The sequence below is a fragment of the Corvus brachyrhynchos genome, unplaced genomic scaffold, assembly GCF_000691975.1.
Source record: "Corvus brachyrhynchos isolate BGI_N302 unplaced genomic scaffold, ASM69197v1 scaffold115, whole genome shotgun sequence".
NCBI lineage: Eukaryota > Metazoa > Chordata > Aves > Passeriformes > Corvidae > Corvus > Corvus brachyrhynchos.
In genome coordinates, this window is record NW_008239553.1 from 25,508,159 (window position 1) to 25,523,987 (window position 15,829).

Consider the following 15,829-nt stretch of genomic DNA (forward strand, 5'->3'; position numbering starts at 1 on the left):
TTTTCTGTGGAGATGATTAGATTTAGGAAAGCTAAGATAAGGCAAGGGAGAGCACTGTTGCCTACCTGAGTTTTACCTAGATGAGGAGGCTAGTAACTAGCACTGGGTCCACAAAACAACTCCACTTTAGCTTTTCATTTTCTCAATCTAAAGGCAAATAAATGCATATTTAAATGATCACAGCAATTAACCACTGCTCCAGTGTATTAACATTCTGCTACATCTGCTTAGCAAACACCTGGGTATGCCTCTCCAGAACAGAGATTTTGAAATGTTCACTGATCAAGAATTCTGGTTGTTTTTTAAATATGAGATGCTTTTTATTGCTAGAGCGTAATTTAATTTGAGGCCACTAGTGGCTGATGTGTATCTTAAATTCTGAGCTCCTGCAGGCATATAGTGTCATTGTATCTGCTCATTTAATTTTTATGAAAAGAAATTTTTTATTTACAACAGATGAAAGTATGAAAACAGCCCCCTGCTCCCCAGTTTTCCTCTCCCTTTACCCAAATCCAAAAGGAAAAGGTGAATAAAAGAAACAGTACTATATTAAAACACAAAAAAGTCAAAAATAACTCTTGTTGCACCTTAGGGGCCAGCTCTGAGATTTAGACTTCAGAGGATGGTAGTTTTACTAGTCTGAGCTTCTGGATTCTGCCTGGAATAGAAAGGCCCACATTTCTTCTTGGGAAAGAGCAGACTGTGGCAGATGGTGAAATAGTAAAATTACTTCTGAAATACTTCCTTTTTCCAGTGTACAAGGTATCTCTTGGTTTGGGTGTTGGAAGGAGGCTGAGAATGGGGTAGGCTGCAGTGGAATCCCATGTATGGGTAGCTTGCAGAGGGTTCCTTTGCAGCGTATCCAAGGTTACCCTTCTGTGATTTCAGGTGTCCTAAATTCGGTGTCTGACTCTGCTCTTGTGGGTTAAGTTATAGCATTCCTGTAGTTGTGTGTGTTTTCTGTGTTCTTGTGATGTACTTGTAGTGTGATGACTTGAAGAATAAGTTTTCTGTTTAAATGCTATTGCATTTTGGGACCACACATCTCAGTTGACAGTGGTCCAGGATACTATAATGCATTAACACATTTCTGCTCCTACTACTGCAAAGTAGCATCACTTTGCAGCATGTTTTGTTGAACAGGCTATGGGCTGTGATAATTTCTTTGAGCCTTGTATTTGGCTGCAGAACAAAATGGGATGCTTCTCCTGGCATCATTCTGGTAAGACCAAAAATGCAGTCAGAGCTTTTTAACTAAGAACACCAAGAAATGAGCTAGATTGAGGAGATAGGAGTGACCTTTGGGATGACAAAATGACCATGGTTGGTTGTACTAAAAGGGAAGTAGCTGATTCATTAAGGCCACTAAGTACAGTTGGGCTCTGCAGTTCTTCCTAGTTCTCCAGTTTGTAGAGCAGCCAGTGCTGTCTGCCCTCATCTGCTGTCACAAAGCTCCCGTAATGATTGACCATTGACCACCCATCCTTCTCAGCGTGCTGTAGCTACCAGTCATGTCTATATGAGCACTAGTATGGAAGCTTGAGCTGTTCCCACTCATCCCTTTTACATGAAGTTGCCCTATCTGCCCTGTCTGTGCCAGGACTAGTGTTTTGCCTCGGCACTGCCTTTTCCATGGTGGTGCTGCAATGAATATGCTCCAAATGCATTTAAAAAAACAAAAGAAGGAGGGAGCATGTACATTCTGTCACAGAAAGGCCTTTTAGGTCTGTTCATGCTCTTGTTAGAAGAGTTTTTAACTTTCTATTTACCATATGTTTACCCTTCTTTCTGGCTTCTGTGGGCAAAGGTGTACCCTGTACTATGGTATATGATGTTCCAGGAGAACACTGAAAACTCTGCTGTGGGTCCCTACAGTTGGCTGACCCTCAGAATGGTGAAAGGCAGTGGTCTGAGAAAGTGTGCCTTTTTTAATTAAAGAGAAAAAGAAAAAGAAAAAAGAGCAATCTATTTTAGATGTGGGAGAGAAAAACATTTGGAAAGCTTTTCACATAACAAGGCTCTTCTGTGACATTTAGGCGCATTTATACAAGTTAAAAAAGAATTTGGCACCTTCCCACCTCACTCATCAGGCTTGGAAGAGAAAAAACAACTAAAAAGACAAGATTACTTGATATGTTGCTTTGTTCTGTTCACATGAAGTGTTGTGCCTGTTGATGTTGGCTGAGTACTATTAGAGCCCACAAAGGGCCTTGACAGAGGAGTCATATTCAGTCAGGTTCAGGGCTTGCTTTCTAATAAGGAAGGATAATTATCATGCCAATCTCTGATCGCTTTTTACAGGGCACATTTAATCTGAGGGAAGATAGGAGCATCTCTTGTCTCATACAGACTTGTGAGCTGGGCTAGTAGGTGTAACAGAGTAATCACTCTGAAGGATTTGTTCATTATTTCCCAGAAAGATGGCAAAGTCTTTGTGTCACTGTCTCTCTCCTGTCTTCCCTGCTCTTGAGTTCAATTCATGCAGTTTGATCATGGTGGCCCCACTTCGCCAAGCACCTTTACTCAAAAACACTCTTGACAAGCATTTATCACTGGATTTGACAGCCAAGTAGCCTCCCTACCCATGCCCCTTTCCCTTTGAAAATTTGCAGTGTTTTGGTGGGAAGCTGATGATGTGCAGTGTGCTCTGAGGCACCCACTCCCTGGCTGTAGAGCTGTGTGGCCATGGTTGTATGCTTGCATGCATTTATGTACATTATAAATGATCTCCATAGACGTGCATGCTACCTACCTCTCTGGGTTCGTATCATGACTGTGTTTTGTCTTTGGGCACTCAGGTGCCCATTCCAGGGGAGTACATGATGTGCATATACTCTGTGACATGTTTACTTTTATATACCTCAGTGCACTTATGTCTACAGATTTATGGCTTCTGGTTATATGTGAACTCTACAGGGCCAACAGTAACTCGAGAACTGTCTTGAGAATTCTTTTGTGTCTTTTTTTTAGTTATAATACAAATTCATGGAATTCCTGGTTTTGCATGCTTCTTTGTAACATAGATTATCTCCCTGATCCCGTTTACCAGTTGGTCCCAGAGTCACACCAGAAGGCTTGCTTCTAGGTTGGGAATAAATGGCTCTGGAGAGCACTGCATAAATTGATTTTGCCTCAGGGAAAAAGGCAAACAGAACTAGATGGTGAAATACCACAATTTTAGGGAATTACACCTTCCTTTTAGGACAAGGTATTTGAATTCTCAAGCAACTTGGTCAGATACAGAAGCTTGGTAACAGCTCCAGCAAGTATTTAAAGTGTAATTTCAGTAAGATTTAATTTATTTTTATCTTTACAGTCAGTTCTTTCATAACATCTCAGTGTTTTTTGTTTCCAGCATGACATAGGTTTCTGCAGTGGGGGATCACATTGAATGTGAAGACAACTGGTGGGACAGTTGTGCTTTAGACGCTGGGGAAATGGGTTTTGCATGTTACCTGGATTACTTCAGAAGCAGTAATGGAAAAGTTGGCAGGATTCACTTGCTGGCTTTAGCTCTGAGCATTGCCAACTCATTGCAGCAAATGGAGAGTACAAATCTCACAGACTTGCTGTTTTATACCTGCAGCTTATCACTACATTGGTTTATATATGGTTCAAGATCTTGTATACTATTAGGTCAAGACCGGTATATCTTGATCTCATAGTCCGCTGAAAAGGCAATTTTTCTTGGATTGTAGCAAGGTCTAGCAATGTGGAAGAGAAACACTCTGACCTCTTTTGATTCATTCACACCATCCCCTGCAGCATAAATTTCTCTAAACACAGGATGAAACACTAAAATTGCACTATTGGCTCTGAGGGGAAAAAACTGTGAGTAAATCTGAATGATCCAAATCCCAGTGTCCAGCTGCTGAAACAACTGTTAAAACAGGTGTGTCTAATTTTAGCTTTTGAAACAGCTGGGCAAAGTGTTGGCTGTGTTTCAGTATATTTCGCTTAAAGAGAAGGCAGGTGGCATTCTCTGAACATGCTGCTATTGAATTAGAGAGACCTATTAATATTAGTGAGTCAACTTAACTTAATTCTTTCAACCTGCTAACGAGAACACTTTGGAAGGGGTTGGAGAAGAATGACAGGGTACCTTGAATAAACCAAAAGGGAAAAGGGTTGCGGTGTGTGTGTTCTAGCAACAGCAGCTTAATCAGTTCAGGAGCACCTGTGCTACGCACCACTTTGCTGGCTGTTTGAATTTCTTTTGCCTCGGTGACCTGAGGCAGGTATGTGCTAGCTGTACTTTTTGAATGAAAGCATACTCCACTGAAGTAAAGATTAAACATGAACATGAATAGATTGGCATGTGTGTGTGAGAGGATGTTTAAAAAGCCAGCAACAACTCTGCTCTGAGTAATTCGGGATTTTCATTGCAAAATCAAGCATTCAAAACTGAGGCAAGCTGGAAATCCATGTAACATTTTCCCCCTTCTGCATTTCTTTCAGTCTTTCAATCATACCAGGATCAGTATCATGTTCTTGTAGACTCCCTATTTGTTTGTGAGGCAAAAACAATCATTAAGTGAAACCCATTAGTATAGTTAGAAAATTCTGGTTTGTGAACTCTGTTTTAGTTGATCTAAAAACTGTCTGTTGAATAATAAAGAGGAAATTGGGGTTTAGTAATTAAAGTACTCAAATACTCAGGTTGTTTTCCTAGCTCTGCAGCAGGGTTCTAGAGTGATACATTCTTCCTAAAAAGCAGCGATTATGTTATAGATGTGAGTGCAGAAATAATGGATTGTTATCAGTGTATACTTTCATATTGGTTTATGTCCCTGAGAGCAGCAGCTGTGAAAGCTGGTCACTATATGTAGTGGACTGTATATCCCTCTCAGAAAAAAAATGCATTTGAAAGAAGTAGGGGGGAGAGAGAAGATATTTTAAGAATGAGGCATTTTGTCATGTTCTTTAGCAGCATCTGATTGTGCTAAGGAGGGTATAGCTCCTCCAGATGTCAGCTATTTAGAGAGACACACACCAGAAGTTCTGTGGACAACAAATGATTGAATCCCACACAGGATGCTCTTCTTGGCAAGCAAAGAAATGGGAGTGAGTGGGTGAGCCTGTGTGTGTTACTGTGCAGGATGGGATGGGCAATTACAAAGATGGGAGAGAAGGAGAAAAATGAAGATGGATGGAGGTAAAAATACCTGCTAAATGCCAGCTGTCCCACTTGGATGGAGTAGGATTTTTGTCTGGTTGTTTCAGTGCTTTGCCTAGTGTGATTTTAACCCTATTTTACCATGATTTATGTAACCTAAGCTATGATAAGCTCTGTATAAACATCTGGATATGTGTTATTTTCAGCCTGTAACTAGCAGCCTGAGAAAACCCAATAATGAGAGTGATTTGTTGAAAGACAGCTTGCTGGGGAAAAAAAACAAGCCAAACCCAAATTATTAGATCATCCTTTGTTGAAAGCAGAAGTTTTTCATAGCTTCATTCCTTTAGATGAAAATTTTGTTAAAAGTGTTTTAAAGCTCAGCAGTCTTTCTGGGGATGGGTCAAAGGGTTTCAAAGAACCCACAAATAATTAGATGGCTTGGGGGCTTCCCTCAGAGGCCACCCATTTCCCTGAGAGAAGTTGAAAATGTGCTGTTCTACTGGTTTTGAAATTTACTTTTGTGTAATACTTTCTTCTTTCCTCAAACTGCATTAGATAATTTATTTCTCTTTCCCATGCAAGTTTTGTTCAGCGTTTGGCTCTGATACAGAAGCAGTGTTTGAGGTGGGGAAGAGAGGCACCTTACCTTTGGGTTCTGCACTAGGTCCTGTTGCCAGTGCTAGATGAAATCTCCCATTTCTAGTGGGGATTAATGCTTGATCAAAGGGGCATAGAATTACTTACATTTGAAGGATTCCTTCTGGACCTTACTGTACCAGTGTGGAAATATAGTGTTATTTCAGTCTGTTGTTCTGGGGAAATTATGCTTCTACAACCACTCTGTTTGGCCATCACCCCTTTGATTGCCTGTCCAGCAGCCACCACATTTGACAGGAGCATTGAAGCCCCAGAGATACTGAATTCTTCCAAAACCTGTTCCTCATCCCTGATGAGGCATAAGGGCTGGTCTACCAGCTGGTAGGTTTGCAACTCTGAACCTGCATCAACACAGACCGCCTCCTCCACGGCCAAAGCAAGAAATGAGAAGGAAAAGAAGTGGAAGGTGTTGCAGTGGGGTGAGGAAATACGACAAAACTCTGAGCGTGTCAGAGGAGGGAGTGTGAGAGAATGCAGGGGGAACCGAAGGTCATGTGGTGACATTGTGGTGAATAGGGGAGGGCACACATGGTACAACAAAGGGATAAATCCTCATTTCCTAGCCAGTTATTTCTGTAGTTCTGCTGCTTGTAGAACAAACATTTTTTCAGGTAGCCAGGAATATCAGATGCCCTTGTTTTATCTGCCTGCTGCTACATTTCTGATGATAACACCTAGTGTATGGGCTGGTAGTGGGTAACTAGCATCTCAGTGCAAGAAAATGTGTTATACAGAGCACCTGTATATCTGCTTATTCTGTTTCTCACATACCGCTTTTCTGTCTCTTCACATTTTGTTTGGTAGCTTGGGCTGTCACAAAATAGCTACCTTCAGATTTCTGTGCAGGAGGAGGTCAGAATGCAGAGATAAAGACAGCAACAAAATTATTCACAGTTAGTCATCCTGAAGACCACTCACATTTCTTTCACCCTCACAGTACCCACCATACTTCTGCCAGTACCCTGGACGAGTCAGTGACAGACTGTGAGTTGCTATCCTGAGTGCTCACTTTAGGTGACTAATAAAAAGGCGAGGGGGGTGAAATGTGGCATCTAATTAAAACTGTGTAGACCTAATTATAATTTAAGGGGTGACTTAAGGGATATATTGGTCCAGGGTGCAGATGGCTTTTGTATGACCAATTCAAAATTCAGATGGAAGAAATAAAGAAGTTCTTCAAGTGAGTTCCCTCTACAGGTTATGCAGGCATTTCACTATTTTCCCTTTTTTTTTTTGTTTCTTCTGTAGTTGTCCCTGGCTGATGGTCTGAGGAAGAGATAAAGAGGCTACAGAGGAGAGAGCAAAGCAGAAATGTGTGCATGTGTGCATGCACATGTGTTTGTATGCATCTAAGTGTAATCCCTGCATCACTGTTCTTAGTTTTTCCTTGGCACTTTACAATCAGTAGCTGGATTTATTGTTGGTTCTATGCAATAGATTGTACATCCATGTTGGTAGCAGTTCATGCCTGATCTGTTGTATACAGCCTATCAGTGAGGGAGTTTGCTACTCCTTCCCCTTGTTTCCATGTCCCAATTTTCATGGCTGCCTGGTGCTTAAAGCTGTTGTACTCCTGATGACTGTACTTGCTCTGGTGGTGTTTGCAGCTCCCGTGGGATTTTGTTGCTGCTGGGTGCTTTCCCTCCCGTTTTGCTCAAAGACAAGGGTGCTGGGAAAAGGAAGTGTTCAGTTTGAGGAAGTTGGCTTTTTGCATCCATGTGAATAGTACGAACACTCTTTGAATCACATGTGAGTTGGAGGATAATACAAGTCAAGGAAACTGCTGGTGCCTCAGGAGACCTTCAGTGCTGGGGGAGCTTGTGTAGGTGGAGTTTGAGACCCTGGGGAATAACAGGAGAGGGAGGTGCTTCACAAGAAGAGAGATGTTTTTAAAGCAGTTCATGCTCTTTATATTTATTCTCACTATTGTCCTTTTGTTGAGCTTCTCTGCTGGAGACTAGTATCCCAGTAAGGTCTCTGATCAGTGCTGCGAATGGACCTAGAGTGTGTTCTGCTTCCATCTGTTTGATTTGTTTGTGTGGGTGCATTGCATGCCTTGAAGCCAGGGCCTGTCCTTGCTAGTATTAAATATATCAGCAGGGAACAGGTAGTTGATGCTGTGTAACTACTCATCTCAGCATAATACTGCAGTGACCTAAGCTGCACTTCCTGAAAGTTGCAAAACCTTTTAAAAATCTCGATGCAGAAGGCCTAGGAACCTGTGGACCAGGGCTTAGTGGTATTTTCCATGTCACAGAATATATAACTGGAACTAGCTAGCAGAGTGCTAATACGAGCTCTCCTTCAGTGCAAGAGGGACAAACACCTTACTACAAATGTAAACAGGAGTATCGTCCTCAAGGTATGTGAAATAATTGTTGTTATGTATGCAGTTCTCATGAGACTTTATCTGAAGGACTGCAACCAGTCTGGGACATTGCACATCAAGAAAAATGTAGATATTTTTAAAAAGTCTCTAGGAAACCAGCAATAATGAGCAGAGTCTAAACCCCACAGATTTCTAAGGAACAATACAGCAAATGTCCTTGTCTAGGGAGGAGGGACATAGCAAAAGTCTTCAAATATGTACACAGTATCTGTAAAGAGGAAGGAAACAATCTTTCTTGTATGATAGGGAAGAAATATCAGACCTCAATATTGCAACTGAAAATGTGTGTATATGTATGTTGGGGAATTACAGATCGCTAGGAAGGGAATGTTTAGAACACTGGTAAATATGTTTTAAACTTTAAATCAAAACTTTACTGAACTCATTGAGTAGCAACACACTTTATGCTAATGGTTAATTCTCAATTGTTATCATTAATTATTTTTTTATATACAGAACTACAGAACTGTTATTCTTTAACATTTATGTCCTAAATTAACTGTGACTATACAGTGCCACAGAGCTGATTCTCTACACTTAGCACTGACAGCTACAGTCCTTGGTGGTTTTAGACGCAGAAGAAGAGGTGAGAAGTAGAGAAGGATGAGAGAAGTTGGAAGTGATGCTGGCTTGTCATATTCCGTATCCAATTACCCTTCACATACTTGATTCTTTAATGCTATTTCAATCTCCCAAAAATGGGATCTTCAACTGCCAACGGTGCTGCTTCTCTTGTTCTTTTTTTTCCAGACATGCTTCTTGTGTGTTTAGCAGGATGCCTGTTTGTTTGCATCCATTGTGTTTATCTTGTCCTTTGTTGCAACTTTTTGTTACCTGGATGCCTCCTATGAGCAAATAACTATGTGTTGTTTGCCTGTTTGGTGGTCATGTTGCTCACATACTTAGTGAGATGCTTATATATACCATAAGAGTGTTGCAATACATTATATACTGCTGTTAGTTACTATATTTTAGTATGTTTATATCTGGGCAGAAGGAAAGTTAAGATTAATTATATCCTGATTAATGCATTTTTAATTCATAGATGTCACATGTGACTTCTTTGACTATGGCGGATTTGTGAGAAGGAGAAAAAAAAATTGTTGATAAAGTTGAACACTGGTATTTATTTCTTCCAGAGAATTGATTCTTCATCATTGCACAAGATCTTGGGCAAGGAGAAGGCCATCTAACAGCTTATTGTTTGTTATACCTTAGCCAGTAAGTAATTTGACACAGACAATGCAAAGTGGGCTCTTTCAGGGTTAAAAGCAGAAGAATTGTTCTCCACAGTGTCTTCTTTTGTCCTTCCAATTTTTAGCTTTGGCTGCTCTGACCTTCTTTGTCTCTTCATCTCCTGCACACTGACAAGGTATACATCTTAGGAAATTACACCTACCAGCAGCTCCCACGCAAGGAGGCTTGGCTGCTGGAATCACTTCACTCTTAGTCAGGTGGTGAGACACTCATGTCATTGAAAGGTTTCCCCCCTATAGCTTTTCTTGCTTTTAATTCTTTTTTTTTTTTTTTTGGTGGCTGGATGACCACAGCAAACACCAGTCACCTGGCAGTTATTGCTGTGAGTTGAACAGGTGATTACAGGCAAAAGCCAGGCAAGATGATAGATGGAAGAGAGAAGAGAAGCAGAGGGGAGTCTGTGCACAGTGTGTATTAGAGAACTCGCTTTTCATTAGTACAGAAGTCAGTTTAAAGGAGCAAAAGCAACAGTTTTTCCAGCTTTTCCTTTCTGTGTCAGATAAGATTTCTTTGAGTGCAAAAGGAAAATAAGTCTTCTTTCTGTTTTCATGGGTAAAATTAAAATGGTTCCTTATTTATCTCAGCAGGTATTTTAGCTCCGTCTATTCTCTGTGTCTTTCTACTTCAGCCTTTCAGGTGCTATTTAAATTTTAGAGCGCAGAACTCTTAAAAATTATTTCCCAGCTGTTCCACACTAAGAATTCGTGATATAGATGTTAGTTCTGCAGTGCTAATATTTGCCCTAGTGTGTAAGGCACTGGGCTTTCAGACCTTCCAGATCTAAATCTAGATCTGCAGAATAGATACAGGCAAAATTACAGTAGGCAACACATCCTCCTCTGTGATCTGCTGGTGCATCTAACCTCTTGCTGCTGTGAGAGTCACTGAAGGCAAGGGATCACAGCATGTGTTATCCCAGGCAGGGCTCACACCTAGGCTGGAAACAGGCTGTTCCCCTTCACCTTAGACTTGCCAAGACTGATTCCAAACATAAGAACAAGATACACATATCTTTTTGTTCCCATAACCATAGTAGCTACATGCATCCATAGTATCAGTTGCTATCAGTATCAGTTAGGCTAGAAATGAATTTGCCTCAACATAAAATCAGGTCTGTAAGAGGGGGCTGTTACGAATGATGGAAATCAGTTCTAGGCACATGCTACAGGTCACTACCATTTTATACTGGTATACTTAGTGAAACATAGGTAGTAGAGGTACAGAAGTGTGAATTCTGTGACACAACCATCAGAAAATTAAACTGTTGGGCTCTTTTTATTCACTGGTGATTCAATAATTATCTAAGGTCAAGCAGTGGGTAACCCTGAATTTTTCAAACTCAGCCAGTCTTTTGGTTTCTCTAATCTTTCTGAGTCTGAACAAACCTTTGATAAAAAGTCACATTGCCGAAAGTGATACAAGAAGTCGAAGCAGGTTCTGTTTCTCTGCCTGACAAGATTTTAGCAGCTGCCATTGAGCCCAGCTTCCACTGAGAATAACAGAGATAGATGCAATTCCAACCTTCCTGGAAGAAAAACCTCTGCAGCCACAGAAGATCAGTTTTCTCTTGTGAGATGAGAGTCTGCCTGTCAGAACACTGCTGAAGGGCAGACTAGAGTCTGGTTAGCCCACTTTGATAAAGTACCCCAGAGGCAGGGACTAAAGTGTTGGTGAGACATAAGGGGAGACAGTTGATACTTGAATAACAGAACCTCCTCATGATGATTGAAGTAAACTAAACTTGAGCATCCTTTATTTAACACAAAGCCCATTCATAATTGCTGATCTGGTAGAGGTCTGAAGTGTGAGAAGGATTTTGTCCTAATTTTTGAGGCAGCTTTAGGAAAGGGGATGCTTGCTGGTGTCTTGTGCAGGTAGTCAGGGGTATCTCTGCAGCACATTCTGTGAAGGAGAATTCCCAGGGGTGATGGAGTGAAGAACTCCCACGCTCAGGGCTGAAAGCATGGACTAGACACTCCTGTGTGAAGGCACCATTGCCAGTATCTAAGCCTTTCCATTCTCTTAGGTTCACAGACTAGCAGACTTTGGCCAAAAAAAGGTACTGTTTGCTCATAAAGCTGTTCTGACATATGTTGGCTCATGCCTTTCCAGCAAGTCTGTAATCTCTCTAGGGAAGGGACTCTCAGCTTATGTTAGTTTGCATAGTGCTGAGTACAGTGGATCATCCTTTATACATTATCCAGCAAACAGGGGCAATTTTAACATATTATTGTCAGTTTGCATTAGCAAATCCTGACATTGCCTCTTTCCCAATTATAGTTGATTAATGCTTATCAAAATGAGATATGTCGCTGTATTTGTGTGCCCACGCTCTTGTTCTTGCTTGTTTCCACCAACATAGGACTCTAGGTGTGTCACAAAAATCTGAACTTTGCAAGATTTTTGGCCCTTAAATTGGATGTTTGACAGAACTGAGTTTGTGTCCCAGTAGTTGCCATTGCTTTTGGCCCAGACTAACTGCTTGTAATCAACTTGCATTTCCCTCCTCACAAATTAACACCAAGGGGCAGATTTCCCTTCACTGATGTCAATCTACTGGCTCTGTTGAGTTTATTCACCCTGACACAAATGAGAACAAAACTAGGCTCTAAAGCTTCTATATTAGTTGCTTTCGGCAATCTGTGGTCCCTTGGAGCTGAGCAGAAAAGAGAATACCTGCCCTATGTTACAGGTAACATGTAAGGCATATGCCTCAACTTTTGTAGGTAACTGGACTTACTGGTTGTTAAAGGAAAGCACAGAAGCCCTGAGAAAAGGTTGCTTTCTGCCCCCCCTTCCCCCCACTCCAGATACAGAATAAAACTGAGAACTACAGAGACTGCAGCAACTTGGTTATACACAAAAAAAGGTACTGCACACAAGAAAAAGTACTGCATAACAGCAGCTGTGTGTGTAGTTTTCAGCCCTGCTCAGGAGCAACCCTCCCCTTTCGCTCTGGATGAGCAAACACTGATAATTCTTTGGTGCTGCTGGGTCCTGCCTCCTGAGGCTGCCTGCAGAGAGGCAGTGATGACAAGGACGGTGGGGCACCAGGGACTAGTCTCAGAGCAGTTAATTCTGCCAGCAGTGCTGAGGAACTTTGCAGATTTTTGGTCACTGCTGTCATCAGCAGAATTTGAAGTAGCTTGCTAAAGACAAAGGTGTCTAAATGCCAGTCCTAAGCTCTCTACAGCATGCAATTCCCTCTGATTTATTTTATTTTATTTAAAACACTATTTTAACATCATAAGCGAAACCTGTTTTCACCCTCCTTCTTGTTTTTGGAAAAGTACGTTAAAAAAATAATGGAACTGTTTTGAACCTTGAGAGAAACAGTTCTGTCTGGGAAAAGCTTCTGGGTGACAGGCTGTTCTAGCTGACCTTATTCTCTTAACCTTATTATATAGCAAAGCGCTGACTAACGCTCTACTTGTTAGCTTCTATGGGGTGGAGGCAAAGCTGTCCTCTCTCTGGAAGGCACCCTGTATTGATAAATGCTAATTGAGTTTCCCCATTGGATCCAGTTTGAGAGATCAGTGATTTTACAACAGCACTGATTTTTCAGTTCTGAGTGCAGCAAAGTAATTAACAGCTAAGATTTAATAGGAAACATAGAGAAAGTTGCACTTGCTCTGTCAAATACGATGGAGTACAAACTTTTCCTGGCCTTGAAGATGACTCTTTCTGGGTCTCTTTCTGGGATTCTCAAACTCAGAAACAATTGCTTTACTATTTCTCATTTTTGCAGAATATAGTGGCACTCTGCTCTTTCAGTAAACGAAACAGCTATGTAGGAAATACGACTACTTTTCTCATATCTGTAGGGATCAACAGATCATAGAAACCATTATCCTTTAAGGTATCCATCTTGGTTCTGAAGACACAAGAGCATTTAGAAAGACTCTGTGTTTACCCAGATTAATTAAACTAATATGAATACAACAAAGCCAGCTACTTTTGAAGTAAATCTGGTGGAAATGTTGAAATGTCACTTCTGAGTACAAACTTGCCCTTGCCACCCAAGAGGAAAACTGCAATTGAAATCTGCCCTCTTCCTGAAGTGGTGCTGCTAAATAAATGAGTCACCTGTGAACTACAGGGCAGTAAATACATCCACTGACACCTAATAAAGCAAGGCAGAGTGAAGTTCCAGTACTTTATGGTGTCACCAGGATCCTATGATGTATTTATAGCTAGCTTCACATGCTTTCCTTTTTTTCATTACTTATCTTTATGGCGTACTCCTAGAGTTTGGTTTTCTTGGTCCATCTCATTTTTCCCTAAGGCAGTTTGCAGCAAAGGAAGGTTGGTAGACAAAATGTAGAGCAAATCCCCATCAGAGGGGCAATACACAGCCACTCTATTTCTCCTGTTCATGGTCTGCCCAGGCATTTTCTGTCTCTGGCCAGGGCAGTCTGAAGTGATGCTCACCTTTGTATGTCCTACTAGCACCTAAGCTGGTAGCTCTGCATGTGGGGAAGGATTGGTGGCAGATTGAATGAGGAAAAGGATCAGTGATTTGTTTTGGAGCTTGGTAATTTATTGTCCATTGAGGGCTCTGCCTCCCACAGCAACCCAAGACGTAGGTGGCCAGCATGAACAGGAGCTTGAGTATGGAGAACAGGATGTGGCCTGTTGGACTATTAAAGGGAAATTAAAAGCTGAAGGATGCTACCAGAGTTTAGTCAATGAAACAACCTCTTATGTGTTCTTCTCTTTCAGTAACAGGGCAAATAGTTGCAGGAGAGGGGTGAGGAGTGTATCCATGCAGTTCCCCTGCTCTTATCTCTAGAATTGCATTTTCTAAAACATATTTATTTTCCACACAAATTAATGAATTTTCCACCACTCCCTCGTGGAAAAGCAGCATTGAGTCCTCAATGTTTAAACCTGTAGGACCTGTAGCCCCTTTGACTGATCCTGTAATGTGTGATATGTTCTGTCCTTTTTGTAATGCTTCAGCCAGAAAAAACAGAAAGTAAAATGATGGGAGGCAGATCTTTGTTGCACTGCTTATAACTATCTGGGTCTGAAACTCATTCAGATTTCCTTTATTTTACAAATCAGCTACTCAGTGATGTGTATTTAATACACGTCCTTCCCATCTTCCCCTAAATCAGGTTCCCTACAGCTTAACTACACAATAAATTTTTCAGAGTACTTTGTCTGTGGACTGTGTGAAAATTAGGACTTCTGTGATGAGGGATTCAAGGGTGCTAACTCATGGGTCAGCAGCCCTCCAAGGGTGTTATGCCAGTTTATATTCCCCCCTTCCCCCAAGTAGTTAGGAGCAGGGAGCTTCTTCACAGGATCCTTCTGGGCAGCAACTTCAGTTTCCTCAACAAAACTCACGGCCAGGAAAAGTTGTCTTGCAGAGATAAAACTGCTCTGTGCCCTCTGTATGGTACCACAAACTTGCCATCCAGGAGGGATCTGCACTACAGGTTACTCAGTCCTGTCTCCACCTGTGTGCCCCATTGTGAGGAAAGCTGACATTCACACTTTAAGGCTCTTAAATGGCCACCAAGTCATCAAGTTAGTTTATACTAACAGCATGTACTGCTTGAGATGGAGAAGCTCAGTGTCTGTTCAGTTCCCATGTCTATCAGTCACTCACTGGCTGAACGTGACTGAGCCTCTGTTTCCTTATCTACAGAATGGCAAAGTAATACCAAAAGGTGTTGAATGGCTTCATTAATAAAAGACTTTAAAGCACTCTGAGATTCTTAGGTGGCAGATGTCAGATAAATGTGAAGATAACATTCTTGCTTTTCACAATCATTGATTAAACCCTGCAAAACACCAAAGCATTTCTGACTGCTTTAGCCCCTAATTTAGATCACTTATACTATAAATTACTAGAAAATAAATTACAAGCATATCAGGCTCGGTTAAAAGTATTAGGCGTGCAACTCAGGTTGATCATTACAAGTTAGTGACATGTTGTACCAAATTGAGATCAATGACTGAAAACACTGCACCTCAGTGTTAGGGAAAGACTCGAGTCAAACAGCAGGTTTCAGAAGCACATGTGTGCACGCCTACAAACATGCTTCTAGTTGGGAAAACAGGAAAACTTACAGTCATAAATAATTTATTTGTTTGTATGAATAAATGAAGAGGAGGGAGGCAGTGCAGTGCAAGGTGAGTCTTGGCGGTGGCTGGCTCCTTTTCCAAAGCTCCTTATTGACTCCCTGAGTGATCCTGTGTAAGTCACTTCACTGCTGGTGCTTGCCTTCCCCAGCGTGGCTGGGGATTTTTGCCATGCAAATTGATAGTAAATTACTAGATAATGCTACTGCATTTGTTTATTAATTTATGGGCTGCAAGCTGGCTGCATTCCTCACTCTTCAAGGATTAAGTGCGGATACACCTGTTTGGACTAAGCCTATCGTTGCAGAAGCATT

At 41.3% G+C, this 15,829-nt stretch overlaps 1 protein-coding gene across 30 annotated transcripts in view; it reads left to right on the top strand.

The window, feature by feature from the left end:
• NRXN3 (neurexin 3) overlaps positions 1–15,829 on the top strand; it is a 985,030-nt gene that overhangs the window by 608,918 nt on the left and 360,283 nt on the right. The window lies entirely within an intron of this gene.